Below are 15,983 nucleotides of genomic sequence, written 5' to 3'. Positions count from 1 at the left end.
TGTGGTGAGCTCATACGATAAAGCCCAAGAAACCAATGGATAATATGGTTCAGACTATGCCTATGTAGCCAAAGGGTTCTTTTTTACCGGCGTAGTAGGCTACAACATGGGAAATAATTCCGAATCCTGGTAGGATAAGGATGTAGACTTCTGGATGGCCAAAAAAACCAGAATAAGTGTTGATATAAAATTGGGTCTCCGCCTCCTGCGGGGTCAAAGAATGTAGTGTTTAGGTTTCGATCTGTTAGAAGCATTGTAATGCCAGCAGCGAGGACTGGTAGGGAGAGGAGAAGTAGAACTGCAGTAATTAGGACGGATCAAACGAATAGAGGGGTTTGGTATTGTGAGAGAGCAGGTGGTTTTATATTGATTGCTGTGGTGATAAAGTTGATTGCCCCAAGGATGGATGAGACACCTGCCAGGTGAAGGGAGAAGATGGCAAGGTCTACTGATGCACCGGCGTGGGCTAGATTTCCGGCTAGGGGTGGGTATACTGTTCATCCTGTTCCAGCCCCGGCTTCTACTGTAGAAGATGCTAGAAGAAGTAGGAAGGATGGAGGAAGTAGTCAGAAGCTCATGTTATTTATTCATGGAAATGCTATGTCGGGGGCACCAATTATTAATGGTACTAATCAGTTACCAAACCCTCCGATTATAATAGGCATTACTATAAAGAAAATTATAACGAAGGCATGTGCGGTGACGATTACATTGTAAATTTGGTCATCGCCTAAAAGGGTGCCTGGCTGTCCTAGTTCTGCTTGAATGAGGAGACTAAGGGCTGTGCCGATTATACCAGCTCATGCACCAAAAATAAGGTAAAGTGTGCCGATATCTTTGTGGTTAGTGGAAAATAGTCAACGGATGAAAGTCATAGGTAAGATGGTTGAGTGTAGAAGCGTTAGGTTGTAGTCCTTTTTACAGAGGTTTGATTCCTCTTCTTATCGATTCTGTAGTGAAGTTCATGTTGAGTTGCAAGCTCATTGATGTGCATTAAACATGCACCGGGATCTAGTAGACAGAAGCCTGTTGGTTGGGGCATTTAGCTGTTAACTAAAATTTTATGGGATCAAAGCCCATCTGTCTAGGGGGAGGTTCTAGCTTAATTAAAGCATCTGAGTTGCATTCAGGAGATGCAGGTTAGTATCCTGTGTACCTTAACAGAAACTAAGAGGGATTAGCCCTTGTTTAAGGCTTTGAAGGTCTTTGGTTTAAATAACCTAAGTTTCTAAGGGATTGCGAGTACTATGGGAGATAGTGGTAGGAGTATAATTGATAAGGAGGTAAAGGTTGTGGTTAGGGTGTTAGTTGGTTTGTTAGTTTGTCATTGTTTTATGTAGTTAGTGAAGTTTGGGGGTAGTGTGATGGTTGCACAGTAGGCCAGTCGTAGGTAGAAGAAAAGTCCAAGTAAAGAGAGTAGGGTAATAGCTGTGGCTACTACTGTTAGTTCTTGTTTTGTGAGCTCTTGAATAATTAACCATTTGGGTAGGAATCCCGTTAGGGGAGGAAGACCTGCAAGGGAGAGGAGAGTGAGCATAAGGATTGTGGTTAGTGATGGAATTTTGGTTCATGTGGATATAACAGTGGATAGTTTTAGGGTATTGGCTGTGTTAAGGATGAAGAAGATGGCGGAAGTTGTTACAGTATATAGATAGAACGTAATTAAAGTCAGATTGGGGTTATAGTTGGGAATAATAGTTATTCGTCCTAGGTGTGCGATAGATGAGAAAGCTAAAATTTTGCGAGTTTGGGTTTGGTTAAGTCCTATTCAGCCACCTAGGACTGCGGAAGCAATAGCTATTGAAGATAGGAGAGTTGGGTTGAGTGAGGGGGATGTTAGGTAGAATAGTGTGGTTGGTGGAAATTTTGTGACTGTGGCTAGTAGGAGGCATGTTGTTATAGTTGAGCCTTGAAGAACTTCTGGAAATCAGAAATGAAATGGGACTAAGCCTAGTTTAATTGAAATTGCAATAGTTAGTAGTATACATGATATGGGGTGGGTTAGTTGGGTGATGTCCCATTGGCCAGAGAATCATGCACTGGTCATGCTGGAGAGTAAAAGTAGCGTAGATGCGACTGTTTGAGTTAGAAAGTATTTAGTAGAGGCTTCAATGGCTCGTGGCTGGTGGCTTTTAGAGATTAATGGAAGAATAGCTAAAGTGTTAATTTCTAAGCCGACTCATGCTATTATTCAGTGGTTACTCGAAATTGTGATTGAGGTTCCTAGGAGTAAGCTTATTGTGGAGATTAGTTTAACTTGGGGATTCATTAGTAAGGGAAGGAGTTAAAGATGAATCCAGACTATAAAATTCTGAAATGAGAAGTTCTGTTGTACTAGACTTTCTATTTTGCAGAAATTCCTGAGATTCATTGCGTTGTCCGAGCCCATACGATTGGACACACCTGTTCACCTGTCCAAACTTGGAAACTAGGTCTGCCAACCGGGAAAAGATTATCTCAAGTACTGTTGACTCCAAGTAAATGATCACTGTAATCCACTTAGATCTCCTCACTGGGGATAGACATGATTATATTATTGTCTGTATTTTCACTGTTACTCAGTTGTTATGTTGTTTACATTTTTAGAAATGACACTTCATCAATACACTGTTCGAGTCATTCACCAGTGTCATGGTCCAACCATGGACCACGCGGTGGGATGGAATCCAACAGCCCCCAGGAGCTGGTTTCTCCCCTGAGGGTGCAGAGCAGCAGGGCCTTTTCCAGACCCAACTGTACCTTCCAGAAAGATATCAGCTATACTTTGCTTCTTTGCTGACTTCTGTTTTAGATGTCAATGTGTGGACCACCCTGGCCAACGTGATGAAGATGGACATGATATGTGTGTCCATGGTAACTCCCACGAGTCCTTTTCGCACCTGTCTGGTTGGAGTACCCATTGATAACTACTGGTGGGGAACTCTATATAATGAGACCATGTTAGCAAACTGCACATATCCAGGAGTTGACATTTCTTCTTAGAGATATATACCAGAACGCATCAACTTGGTGCAATGAGACTCTGCAAAAACGATTTATTCCTGGATCCGATGTGATAGGTCTCCCAAATGATCTGTTTCTCATTTGTGGACAAAGAGCATGGAAAGGTATTCCGGGAAAGGCTGTAGGAGGCCCTTGTACCTTTGGACGATTAACCTTTTTTCATCCTCGCAGCGTAACCTTGCCTAAACTAAGAAGACGCAGACGTAGCACACGGCGATTTATTCCAGACTGTAACTCTGATGTAGAGTTTTGGAATAAGGCTGAAAGAATAACTGCTAGTGTAATATCTCAGATAGGGACTGCTCATGCTTTGGCTTCTCTAAATAAACTAGGATGCTGGTTGGCTAAAGAAGCTAATGCTACTTCTGCTACTTTGAGTGCATTGCTCACAGATGTAGACTCTGTTAGACATGCAAGTTTACAAAATAGAGCTGCTATTGATTTTTTTTTTTGTTGTTAGCCCAGGGACATGGCTGTCAAGATTTTGAGGGCATGTGCTGCATGAATTTAAGTGATCATTCTGAATCTGTTCATGCTAGCATCCAGAAATTAAAAACCCTTACTCAACAATTACATGTTCATGATGAATGGAACCTCTTCGGTGATTGGAAATGGGCATGACCCTGGTTACGAAAAGCGTTAATAGGTTTGTCAATAGTTGGATGTATAATAACATGCATATTGTGTATGATTCCCTGTATACTAACGTGTACGTCGAATGATAAACACCAAGCTAAATGCATTACAATCACGAGTAGTTCGTTATCACCCTCTTGCTACCATTGATCACGCGGTGGTATGTAAGGGGGGTACTTTTGAATTAGATGATCAATGGAGCATAGAGGCGTGAGAACGAAGTCATATTAGGATGTGAAACCAGCTAGAGTATGGTACAATGTAACTTCATGGCAGAAGCTAATTGTAAGGTCCATTGTGCTTTTCAACAAGTCAGCTTGTAAGGTCCATTGTGCTTTTTTAGCAAGTCAGCTTGATATTCCCTATTATCAGAGCTGAGTTTTTCCTTGGTTTTGCTACATATTGCAAGATAGATACATCTACCCTTGAAACACAATGGTAGAGGTCACACATAGGGGTGAGAAAGATGATGATGGGAGGAAGATTATGTGGGCAGGGGTCGCTCGCCCCTTGCCCCACAAGTAGGGCATGCGCAGACTGCTGCCATTAGGTAATGATTAGGCGGTGTTTGGCTGCCATTCAGGTATCACCTTATACTGCGTACTGGCCCTACATAGTGTAATGTGGAACTGATAAAAATGGGGTGTCGGAGTTGCTGAGTTGAGCGATACTCATCCTACCACCGAGACTGTGTTGCTCCGCGGGGACGCCCGCTAAGCATGGGTACCGACCAGCTGCTGCAGATCCTGACAGCCCTGGTCTGTCTGTGTGGGTAAGCACAGTTTTTTGATAGGAAGCAACTGAGAGAACAAACTTTTTAAATATCCTTTTTGTGTTCCTTTAATTCCCCTTTTATGTTTATAGTATTTTTCCTTTAGTTTTCCCTTTTTACTAACCAATATCGTGTTATCCATAATATTGTGTTAAGATCCTTCTTTGGTATCCTTTTTTCACTAGTTAATACTGTATTAAATGCTGTTCGTAGTATTTGTTTTAATGCCACCCGATAAGATAGTTATTTTGTATCCCTTTTTCTTTTTAGTTTTTAATCCCTCTTGTTAAGTTTATTACTAGTATTATTATTCTCACTGTAATAAAAGATATTTTGTGTGCTTGAGTATTTTTGGCACTTGTCTTTATTCCGGACATGTATCCGAACGTACCGCTACATAAATTGGCTTAGTCGGCAGGATACATGGAGGAATAAGCAGTGCCCCCGGGAATTCGTTGGTGGAGTGCTCAGCTGACGTGTCCCTCTGTATTGGTGGGAGACCTTTAGGTGGAGTGCACAGCCTGGAGAGTCGCGTCCTCGTGTGTGTTGTGTAAAAGGGAGATTCTCAGGTGGAGAGCATAGCCTGGGAAGCCACGTCCCTGTGTGTGTGGTGAACTCTGTGTGGGTGCCGTGAGTGCCAGTGTCTGGGTTCATATCTTATAATTGTTTTGTTTTAAAGTGGTTTTTGTTGTTCTTGTTGATTAAGTTACTATATGGGTGGCAATGCTTGTGTTTTATATGCTTTGTTTGTTTTTTGCATATGGGAGGTAGTTCTGAGCAATTAATTGTGAGTATACCACACTTCTTGAGACCTAGAATTAAGATTTGTCCTTTTTTGCAACTGTTGTTTATATGTACGACTTTGTTGTATTAATTGTAATAAATATATCTTGGGACGTAGAGGCAGCCAGGAGATAAGGCTAGATCGGACTTTAAATTTTTATTGTATTCGGTGTGGAGCGAATCAAAGCCTAGAAGATACCCAGTGGATTAGGTTTTATTGTTGTTTCACTCATAGATATGTCTTTCCGAGGATTCATTTAGAGTTACTGTAGAGTGTGTATTTTGTGGTTGGTATATAAAGATTTTAGATTTGATGTGTATGTGTAGTTAGGCTTGTTTGTGATGTAAGAGCCATAGTTTGTGGATTAGTGTGTCTCATTGTGTTTAGCTTAAAAATTGAGAATCTTTTGTCATTGTTCTGTTAGTGAGAACATTAGTAGATTAAGATGAAAAAGTGGTTAGGAGGGTCAGCCGCAGGCGGCAATGAACCTAAGAAAGCTCCTCCCCGCGAATTAATAGAATTGGGGCAGGAGCCATAGATTACTTTGTAGAATAAGTGGGAAGCATGTACAAAGATTCCTCTTGAGTATTGGGGGCAGCAGACCCCAATGGAGGTATTGCAATACTGGGAGCAGTTTACCCCTACTACTAAATCAAGCAGTCATCTGGAACAGGTTGGACGAATGGGGGGGTGCACTGCTTACTGCATACAAGTTAACTGTGGAAAAATGCAAAAAACTGCAGGAGCAGCTGAATGCTGTAAGAGCCACTCAGCTGGTACAATGCCAGACTTTACTTGACCTTCAGGCCTAAAAGAACAGGGTAGAAGAGAAATGTGTTACTTTAACTGAGAAATATGCTGTGAGAACTGTTCGGCACAGGCAAAGGAAAATAGACCCAAGTGATCGGGGACCAGGGGTGCGAGCTATAATCACTTCCCCTGATTGAGATCCAGAGAAGTGGGATAGTAACATATAGAGTAGTAGTGATGATTCTGATGAGGACGATTTTATAGAAAATTCAGAGAAGTTATCAACATCAGATGAGTTGGCACACAGAGCAAGGGGCTGACTCTGTGATAATAGACGATGTTGATGCTACGAAGTTTTTAGGGTTAACTAATGATGTATATGTACAAAATGCCCTTCGGCGTTTAAGACGAACACCAGGAGTTGATAGAACTTTGGTTTCAGTTATTGCTGAAGGTCTCAGTGACCGTTTTACTAATGATGGATCATGGCAGGATGGAAGTTCATCCTGGGTAACTCTGCATCAAGCAATCAAAATATTAAAGGGGGAAGAAATGAAAATAGCTATTGAGCTGCAAAGCCCTGAACTTTACATGCAACAGCCTTTAATTCCAGTAATGCGAAACAAATTGTTAGAAGGCTGTCCTGTACCCTGGAAACCATACATTATTCCACTGTTAGTGTCTAACTCAGGGGCACCCATAGAAGAGATCATAGAGAGGTTGCAGCAACTTGGTGACCTTCCAGGCCTCCCACCCACAGAACAAAACCTTAACTTGATACTGTTGTAATGAGGAGGGGTAATATGATGCCTCAAGTAAATATTAAGTTGTTAGTATTTGGAAGGGGGGAGTTGTTTGTGTTTTGTCTCCCACAGGACCCTGCTGGCTTCCAGCATGTTTGATGAAACCTTATCATGAGCGGCAAGAATTCTGGACAGAGATCAGTGAATGCTGAGCAGCACAAGACCAGCCCGAATATCACATGGAAGAAAAACATATCCTAAATGTAATTAATTGTGTCTACTAACTTTTGCTAACTGGTGTAATGACTCAGTTATCGTGTACCTGTCTCTCGTGTGTCTTGTCCACACCTGATGTTGTGATTTATGTAATGAACAATGTCAATGTCCTGGCCAGAGGCTGGGAGGCTATAGCTACCAAAGCCATGATTACTCCTGCATTAGCCTATTCAGTGCAGGTCATGTATCTTGAATAACAAGATGGATTGGTTATTCTTTCCTGCATAGCAAGTCTCGTGTCCCAATAGATCCCTGGATCTACTGCTCCAGAGATAAGAAGGTTTATATTTCTTAGATGAGTTGCACCAACAATCTGTATGCTTCGTTTTGTATTACTGGTAAGTAACAATCAGAATTGGAATATTATTCCTGAACAGTGTGCTGCCAAGTTGTTCTGGCAGCAGTGTTAAAGGTAAAGGCTAAAGCTAAGCCCTGGCTTCAAGAAGTGAAGGACATATGTGATGCCGTGTGCAGAGGGACTGCAATTGTACTTGGTTTTGTCTCCTGGGATGGGGCAGACGTGCCATTAAGGGGGGAAAGAAGACAATGGAAAACTATAAAACTTGTAACATCCTGAAGCCTAATGGTCATCACTGTATAGAATGATCTGTTTCTGTGCTATTCATGCCACACCAATGATGTTTGTGAAGATCAGGCAGAATGGTGTGGTTTGGGAATTCTAAATCAGACACTGATTGTTTTGCAGTGCTCATATTTGTATGTGTTTCATCCCGGTAGTGTTACAGCAGGTGGCAAGAATTATTTGGAATCAACAAATGACAGAAACCTTTTGGCTTACGAGTCTATACAAGAATATATGTGATTGTGAAATAACCATGTGTGAGGTGCTGGGCCTGGCAGAAGAAAAGCTTATGTTGAAAAGCTGGTTGGTAAGACTGCAAATGAAGGACTGATGTTTGTGGACCTCCCTATGGGCTCTGGCTCGCATCATGTTTACAATTTTCTTATGATGAACTGGTAATATTCTAGTTAAGTACAGAAATGATTTCACACTCAATGGTATAGTTAATATGAAGATGGATAAAATTCTTTTATAGCATGGAGGCAAGAGATAACCTGTACTATCACTCCATGAGGTGAAGGGGGATTGACTGCAGTCAGGGGTAAACTGGGGCAGGACGGTTTGCTCCCGGTGAGGCCTGGAATCTGTACAGAGAGTGCAAACTTTCTGTGGGAGCGGTTGGTGAGACCAGGATGTTGTCTGGTGTTGCATCAAACTCCAGATAAACATTGCCTGTGATAGCGCCTAACAGACCTATAAACGTGTGACTGGCAGTCAACCACTTCATACTATAAAAGATGAATCCAGACTATAAAATTCTGAAATGAGAAGTTCTGTTGTACTAGACTTTCTATTTTGCAGAAATTCCTGAGATTCATTGTGTTGTCCGGGCCCATACGATTGGACACACCTGTTCACCTGTCCAAACTTGGAAACTAGGTCTGCCAACCGGGAAAAGATTATCTCAAGTACTGTTGACTCCAAGTAAATGACCACTGTAATCCACTTAGATCTCCTCACTGGGGATGGACATGATTATATTATTGTCTGTATTTTCACTGTTACTCAGTTGTTATGTTGTTTACATTTTTAGAAATGACACTTCATCAATACACTGTTCGAGTCATTCACCAGTGTCATGGTCCAACCATGGACCACGCGGTGGGATGGAATCCAACAGCCCCCAGGAGCTGGTTTCTCCCCTGAGGGTGCAGAGCAGCAGGGCCTTTTCCAGACCCAACTGTACCTTCCAGAAAGATATCAGCTATACTTTGCTTCTTTGCTGACTTCTGTTTTAGATGTCAATGTGTGGACCACCCTGGCCAACGTGACGAAGATGGACGTGATATGTGTGTCCATGGTAACTCCCACGAGTCCTTTTCGCACCTGTCTGGTTGGAGTACCCATTGATAACTACTGGTGGGGAACTCTATATAATGAGACCGTGTTAGCAAACTGCACATATCCAGGAGTTGACAGTTTTTCTTAGAGATATTTACCAGAACGCATCAGCTTGGTGCAATGAGACTCTGCAAAAACAATTTATTCCTGGATCTGATGCAATAGGTCTCCCAAATGATCTGTTTCTCATTTGTGGACAAAGGTATTCCGGGAAAGGCTGTAGGAGGCCCTTGTGCCTTTGGACGATTAACCTTTTTTCATCCTCGCAGCGTAACCTTGCCTAAACTAAGAAGACGCAGACGTAGCACACGGCGATTTATTCCAGACTGTAACTCTGATAGTGCACGGAAGAAGAGAAGAAAGAGTTAAGGAAGAAACTGAGAGGTCAAAGCAGCCACTGGAGAGAGTGGAGAGGGTCAACTCAACATCGAAAGCGGTGAGTGACTGGGACACACCCCGCACGTCTAAGACTGCTCCCTGGGCGAAAGCCTGCCTGCAGCTCGGAGAACGAGCCGCGGAGCACCTTAAGATCGCCTGTTAGTCCTCTGAGTGTCGGTCATCTGGTAAAGCGACTCTTCGCTACCGACTGTGTGGACCATGTGCAAGAAGCGGCTTGCCGCTGCCGCGTCCTAGTAACCCCAGCCACCGCTGACCCCCGCGGAGCCCCCGCTCCAGTTTTCTGTCCAGCAGAAACTGGCCGTGTCTCCCCGCCTGCTCACCGCTGCTGACTGACCCTGCGGCGTGCTTAAAAAGCACTGCCAGCAAAAAGCCCCTGCACCGTATTCAGACCGCGTGGGTTTCACCGAGGCGCCGCGCCGCGCCTTCTGACACAGCGCGCCCCCGACCCCCGCGCCGCCCAGTGAACCGCGGGAACCCCCGGAGCCGCCGCTGCCGCCACTGCGAACGCCGCGCTCAGCGGAGACGGAGCCGGGACCACGCCGAGCCGCCGCCACGTGACTGAGACGCCGCCGCCAGCGCCGCCGCTTCGTTCGCCGCTTTGCAACCCGCACACGCCGATCCCTGCAGCCCCAAGCCGCCGCCTCTACAACCAGCCCCCGCGTCCGTCGCTACAGCTGCCCGTGCCTGCCGCCGCCGCTTGCCGCTTGCCGCCTGCACCGGGACATCAGCCGCCGCTGCCGGGACGCCACAGCCCAACCGACAGTGAGCCAACACAAATCAACAAACCGACAGACCCTCTTCAGCAGCGCACCCCAGCAGCGCCGAGACACAAAGGTACCATGGGAAATTTTTTCCCTACCGAAGTATCACAGGACACAGAAGCACTGGCTGCTCTGCTGAATCCTTACTATGTTCAGGTTACAAGGGTTGAATTATCAGAGTTGGTGCGGCTCATTAAAGCAGCCGTACCAGAACTACCTCTGGTTGAAGCCCTCAACATTCACATATGGGACAAAATAGGCAATCTTATCAAACTCAAGGCTCAGAGAGGGGATTCCCAAGCAAACAATGCTTACCCAGCCTGGCAAGTTATAATGACTGCATTAAGCAGATCCCACCAAAGAACGACGAACACATACACCCCCACTCAGGCTGCAAGCAGCAGCCCCACTTTTACGCGCCGCAGTTTGAACTCACAAAGCTCCGCGGGGGGAGGGGGTGGAGCCGTTCACAATTCAACTCCGGGGAAGGGAACCGGGAGCCCAAGGGACACGGACCGGCGGGAGGGAGCGGGGCCCCAGATGCGAGGTTCCAGTCAGTGGGACAGCAGCAGGGGGTCCCGTGACGGGAGTGGGGGGGCTAGCCCAGCTTACTCGCCAACCCATCCCGCGCATGAACGCCGAGTACGCGCCCAGGAGCGGGCACCACCATCTCGCCTGCCACGCGGTTCGGACACCGACCCGTCCTTCCCCGCCCCCGCGCCGTACTCCCCAACCACCACCACCACCCACCCACAGACAGTCGCTTTCGCCGGAGCTGCAGGGGGGGGGGAATGGGAGGAATGGGGGGAGGAGGAGGGGGATTTCGGGATAGCTCCGCCGGCAAGGGATGAAGCAACATACCGAGAAGGTACAATTATAGGTGGGCTTTATGCAGAGAAGAGGCATTGCGTACTGGGGACTTACAAGTTATACAAGCATGTCCAGTAATTATCGGTCCATGTCAAAGCCGCAGGTTCCAACCATTACCACATGAACTAACCAAAGAACTGAGACAGTTAATGAGAGAAACTGGTGTATCATCCCCTAACACGCTTGCATTTTTAGAGTCACTAAGTTCCACATACATCTTCATGCCTCATGACTGGAGAACCTTGTTACAAATAAGCCTTTCTAACACACAATACAATGTATTGCTGAACGATTTTAGAGAAATCTGTTCTGCTTATGCTAATGACCCACAAGCAGGGGTATCAGCACACCAACTCACAGGGGATGGGAACTATCGTTCCATAGATGCTCAAACCGGTTACAATAGAGAGGTATACGAGGTAATAGCAAAACATGCCATGCGGGCAATAAGAAAATTACCTACATCAGACAGAGATGCAAACTTGTCATTTACCAAAATAATACAGGGCCCAACAGAACCTTACACAAAATTCCTAGATCGGCTGCAATCTGCTCTGGATAGGCAGATTGAAAATGAGGAAGCCAGGGAAATCCTTAGTAGAAGACTGGCTTTCGAAAATGCTAATGTGGATTGTAAAAGAGTTCTGCAAACCCTTCCTAAGAGGGAAACTTGCAGTATCTCAGAATTAGTTCGTGCCTGCCAAGAGGTGGGTTCTTTAACACATCAATCAGATTTGCTAGCAGTAGCACTGAGTACTCAGTTAAGGACACAGCAGGGGGCCAGACCCAAAGATGGTTGTTTCATTTGTGGGGCCCCTGACCATTTCCAAAGGGACTGCCCTCAGAAACCTCTAGCATTGGCACCTCGAAAGCAACCCAAAGCAAGGAGGATGCCAAAAAACTGGAGGCGAGGGGCGCTGTCGCACGCCCCGGTACAGCAATCACATGCGACACAGGGGAACAGGCTGGCGATTTGTGCCCCCCCAGCTCAGCCAGCGCTCTGTGCCCCTGCACCCCAGCCAGCGATCTGTGCCCCGCCACATCAGCCAGCGCTGGGCTGGACTTATCCAACAGGGACACAGTCCTCATAACTTCCACTGAGGTGGTGCTAATCCCGACTGGACATCAGGGTCCCCTTAATCCAGGGGTACATGCACTGCTGATTGGAAGGTCCTCTACCACCAGAATGGGTTTGTTTGTGCTGCCAGGTGTAATAGACTCGGATTCTCATAGCGAGATTCTGATAATGGCATGGACCCCTTCACCCCCCTGCTTCATCCCAAAAGGACAGAAGCTTGCTCAGTTAATCCCCTTATACAGTACGTTGCCTGCAGGGGAGGGGGGGAGAGAGCGGGGTTCAGGGGCCTTTGGCAGCACGGGACAACCACAAGTTTACTGGGCAGCAGCCATCACAGCAGCACAGCAGCTCATGACGTGCCAGGTTAATGGGCACCGATTTACAGGCCTTTTGGATTTGGGAGCCGATGTTTCCATCATAAAGGACTCCGAATGGCCACCTGACTGGCCTACTGTTTGCCCAGCTGCAACCATTCAAGGGGTGGGAGGCACACAAAGACCCAGACAGAGTGCTCAAGTACTCACTGTCTTGGGACCAGAGGGGCAAGTAGCAAAGGTAGCTCCATTCATAGCCCCGATCCCTTGCTCTCTGTGGGGACGTGATATACTTTCACAGTTTGGCACAGTAATGCAAATTCCTCCTGCAAGCAACCAGGTTTTTCAATAGGGGCCATTGGTCAGCCATCCCAAGCACCGATTAAGCTGGTCTGGAAAAGTGACCAGCCGGTCTGGGTAGACCAATGGCCCATGAAAAAAGAAAGGCTTGAACATTTAAAGATGTTTGTAGAGGAACAATTGGAAGCAGGACACATTGTGCCAACAAATAGTCCCTGGAACACTCCTGTATTTTGCATTCCCAAAAAAACTGGCAAATGGAGGATGATTCAGGATCTCAGAGCAGTAAACACAGTCATTGAGTCTATGGGGGCATTGCAACCAGGATTACCCTCACCTGCTATGCTCCCAGCGAACTGGCCTCTGACAATAATTGATTTAAAGGACTGCTTTTTCACCATATTCCTGCACCCCGAGGATGCCCCAAGGTTTGCATTTTCTATTCCAGCATTAAACAACTCACAGCCTATGCAAAGGTAGCACTGGGTTGTTCTCCCTCAGGGGATGAAGAACAGTCCAACCATATGCCAAACAGTAGTTGCAAATGCTATTCAACCCGTCAGAAAACGTTTTCCCTCTGCAATAATCTACCAATACATGGATGATATTTTAATAAGCATGGCCACAGAAAATGAACTGCAAATTGTTGTTACTGCTTTAACTGATGCTGTCCAAGAAGCAGGCTTACAGGTTGCAGAAGAGAAAATCCAGAGATCGCAGCCCTGGAGCTATCTTGGATGGAGAGTCACGCAACAACAGATTTCCCCACATCCGCTGCAGCTCGAGGTAAAAGACACTTTAACCTTACATGAGTTGTAAAAACTCCTGGGAGCTATTAATTGGTTAAGGCCTGTTCTAGGCTTAACCACAGAGGAGCTACACCCTCTCTTTGTGTTACTATAGGGGGACTCTGATCTGACGTCTAATAGGGCTCTGACAGCAGAGGCCAAACAGGCGTTAGGCATCTGTGCCAAGACGATCGAATCTAGGCAGAGCAGAAGGAGAGATCCTGAACTGCAAATCTGCCTGGCCTTAATTCCCAGCAGGTACCAGCCATTTGCAGTCTTATTCCAGTGGGACCAGACTGAAAAGGACCCACTGCTGGTTCTAGAATGGCTATTTCTGCCCCACACCCCACCTAAAACTGTATGGACAATTAATGAAATCTTTGCTAAGCTTGTTATTAAAGACAGAGTTCGATTACAGGAACTAGATGGAAGGGATCCAGCGGTCATTACATTCCAGCCACGAAAGACAATTTAGCTTGGATGCTAGCTGAGGACACCGAGTTCCAAGCTACCTTAGCAGGTTTTGATGGTAACATTTCAGTTAATCTCCCTAAGCACAAACTTTGGGCAGAAATCGGTAATTTGCCTTTAAGAACCACGACTAGATGCAGAAGTGAGCCAGTAAAAGGCCTCACAGTTTTTACAGATGCATCTGGGCGATCACAGAAAGCTGCAGTGACTTGAATAAATCCTGATACCGGACAATGGGAACAAAAAGTACAGACCATGAACCAATGCTCTGTGCAGGTTCTGGAACTGGCTGCCATTTGTATTGCCTTGGAAAAGTTTTCTGAACAACCTGTTAATATTGTCACTGATTCTTGTTATGCTGCAGGGCTAGTTTCACATCTAGAATGTTCATTTCTTCGGGATGTTTCTAACCCTCATTTGTTGTTTGAAATGCGTTGTATTTGGTTCCTTGTCAATCACAGAAGGCTTGATTTTTATATAATGCACATCAGGTCTCACACTGACATGCCAGGGCCAATAGCTGAAGGGAACCGAGAAGCTGACAAAGCAGCAATGTTCAACACAGTACCCAGGACCCTTGAGCAAGCAAAATTGTCCCATTCATTTTTCCACCAGAATGCACGCTCTCTAAAGAGACAATTCAAAATTACTATCAATCAGGCCCGAGATATCATATTGACTTGTCCAGACTGTCAAAAAATTACCCCCATGCCATCTCAGGAAGGTGTTAACCCCAGAGGGTTAATATCCAATCAGATATGGCAAACAGATGTTACACACATCCCAGAATTTGGCCCCTTGAAATATGTACATGTAACTGTAGACACACATTCACAGTACATCACTGCTACAGCACACACAGGTGAGAAAGCCAAGGATGTAATAAGACACTGGCTAAGCTGTTTTGCTACCCTTGGCACTCCACAACAAATTAAGACCGATAATGGACCAGCATACGTCTCTGAAAAGGTAAGGAATTTCCTATCAGAATGGGGAATTTCACATATTACAGGAATTCCACACTCACCTACGGGACAAGCAATTGTAGAAAGGGCACACCGCACACTGAAAGAGATGCTAATAAAACAAAGAGGGGGGGAGAAGCTATACAGTCCGCAAGAACGTTTGTGGAAAGCCACATATGTTATCAATTTTTTAAATTGTGACAGTGCTGAAAGAAGCAGATATGAGAAGCAGCACAAATCTCAGGTGTTTGCCTCTCCCAGGCCATTAGTCATGGTAAAAGATTTGATCTCGGGACAATGGACAGGACCTTTAGATCTTCTGACTTGGGGGAGAGGTTACGCTTGTGTGGCAACAGGAAAAGAACTGAAGTGGATTCCCTCCAGGTGTGTAAAGCCCTATTTGGATACACAATCACAGCTGCAGGAACCAGATAACTCAGGAGTTTAAAAACAGTTATGTTATGTTTCAGTTTATATTAATGACCAATGTGGTGACAAGCAAACTGCAAATATTGGTGTGTGTATGTGTATGCGTGAATGATGACGGCCGTCGTGTGTGAGATGAGTGAATGAATAAGAGAGTTGTGTGACTGGAAAACATAAAAACACAGAATACCTCACAAGACCACATTACCTACACCACAAGGTCACCTTGAAAGAATTGAGTTTTGATATGCTTACCCTGTTTCTTGAATAAAGTTTGAAATCCCCAGTTATTAAAAAACCCTCAGATTAATAAAAGTTATAGTTTACACACAGTTGGGCTAAAGGCCCCAAGTTAATAAAATAATTATCCAAGTTGCACTACCCTAAAGGAATATAAGGTTTTAAAAGGTTTATATTAGAGTTAAGAAGCTAAGCGAAGCAATGCGCTGGGTCGCTGCGAAGCTTGGTAGTTTACAATGTTCTGGTTGTTTGCACTGTTTTTTGCACTGCTTTTTGTGACTTCTTTAAGATATTAGAGAGAGGGGATATGTGGGAGGCGTGTCTGGATGCACAGGGGATGTGCCAGGGCGATGGGCCCGAGGGGACATGCGCAGTCACATATAACTCTATTGGCTGAAGAAGTCACATGGTACGCAGGGATTTAAGAGTGGGAATTTTGAATAAACTCTTTGTCTCACCACCGCACGAGGAGCATCATTCATT

General features: G+C 45.3%; 1 pseudogene; it reads right to left on the bottom strand.

The window, feature by feature from the left end:
- Window positions 1–891: 891 nt before the first annotated feature.
- LOC127482278 (NADH-ubiquinone oxidoreductase chain 2-like) lies at window positions 892–2,269 on the bottom strand (annotated as a pseudogene).
- Between the last annotated feature and the right edge of the window lie 13,714 nt (window positions 2,270–15,983).

This window comes from Manacus candei, unplaced genomic scaffold (assembly GCF_025592945.1).
Source record: "Manacus candei isolate 608988 ecotype Guabito, Panama unplaced genomic scaffold, ASM2559294v1 h1tg000086l, whole genome shotgun sequence".
Taxonomy (NCBI): Eukaryota; Metazoa; Chordata; class Aves; order Passeriformes; family Pipridae; genus Manacus; species Manacus candei.
Note: the sequence above shows the minus strand (reverse complement) of the source record. Positions and strands in the feature narration are given on the sequence as shown.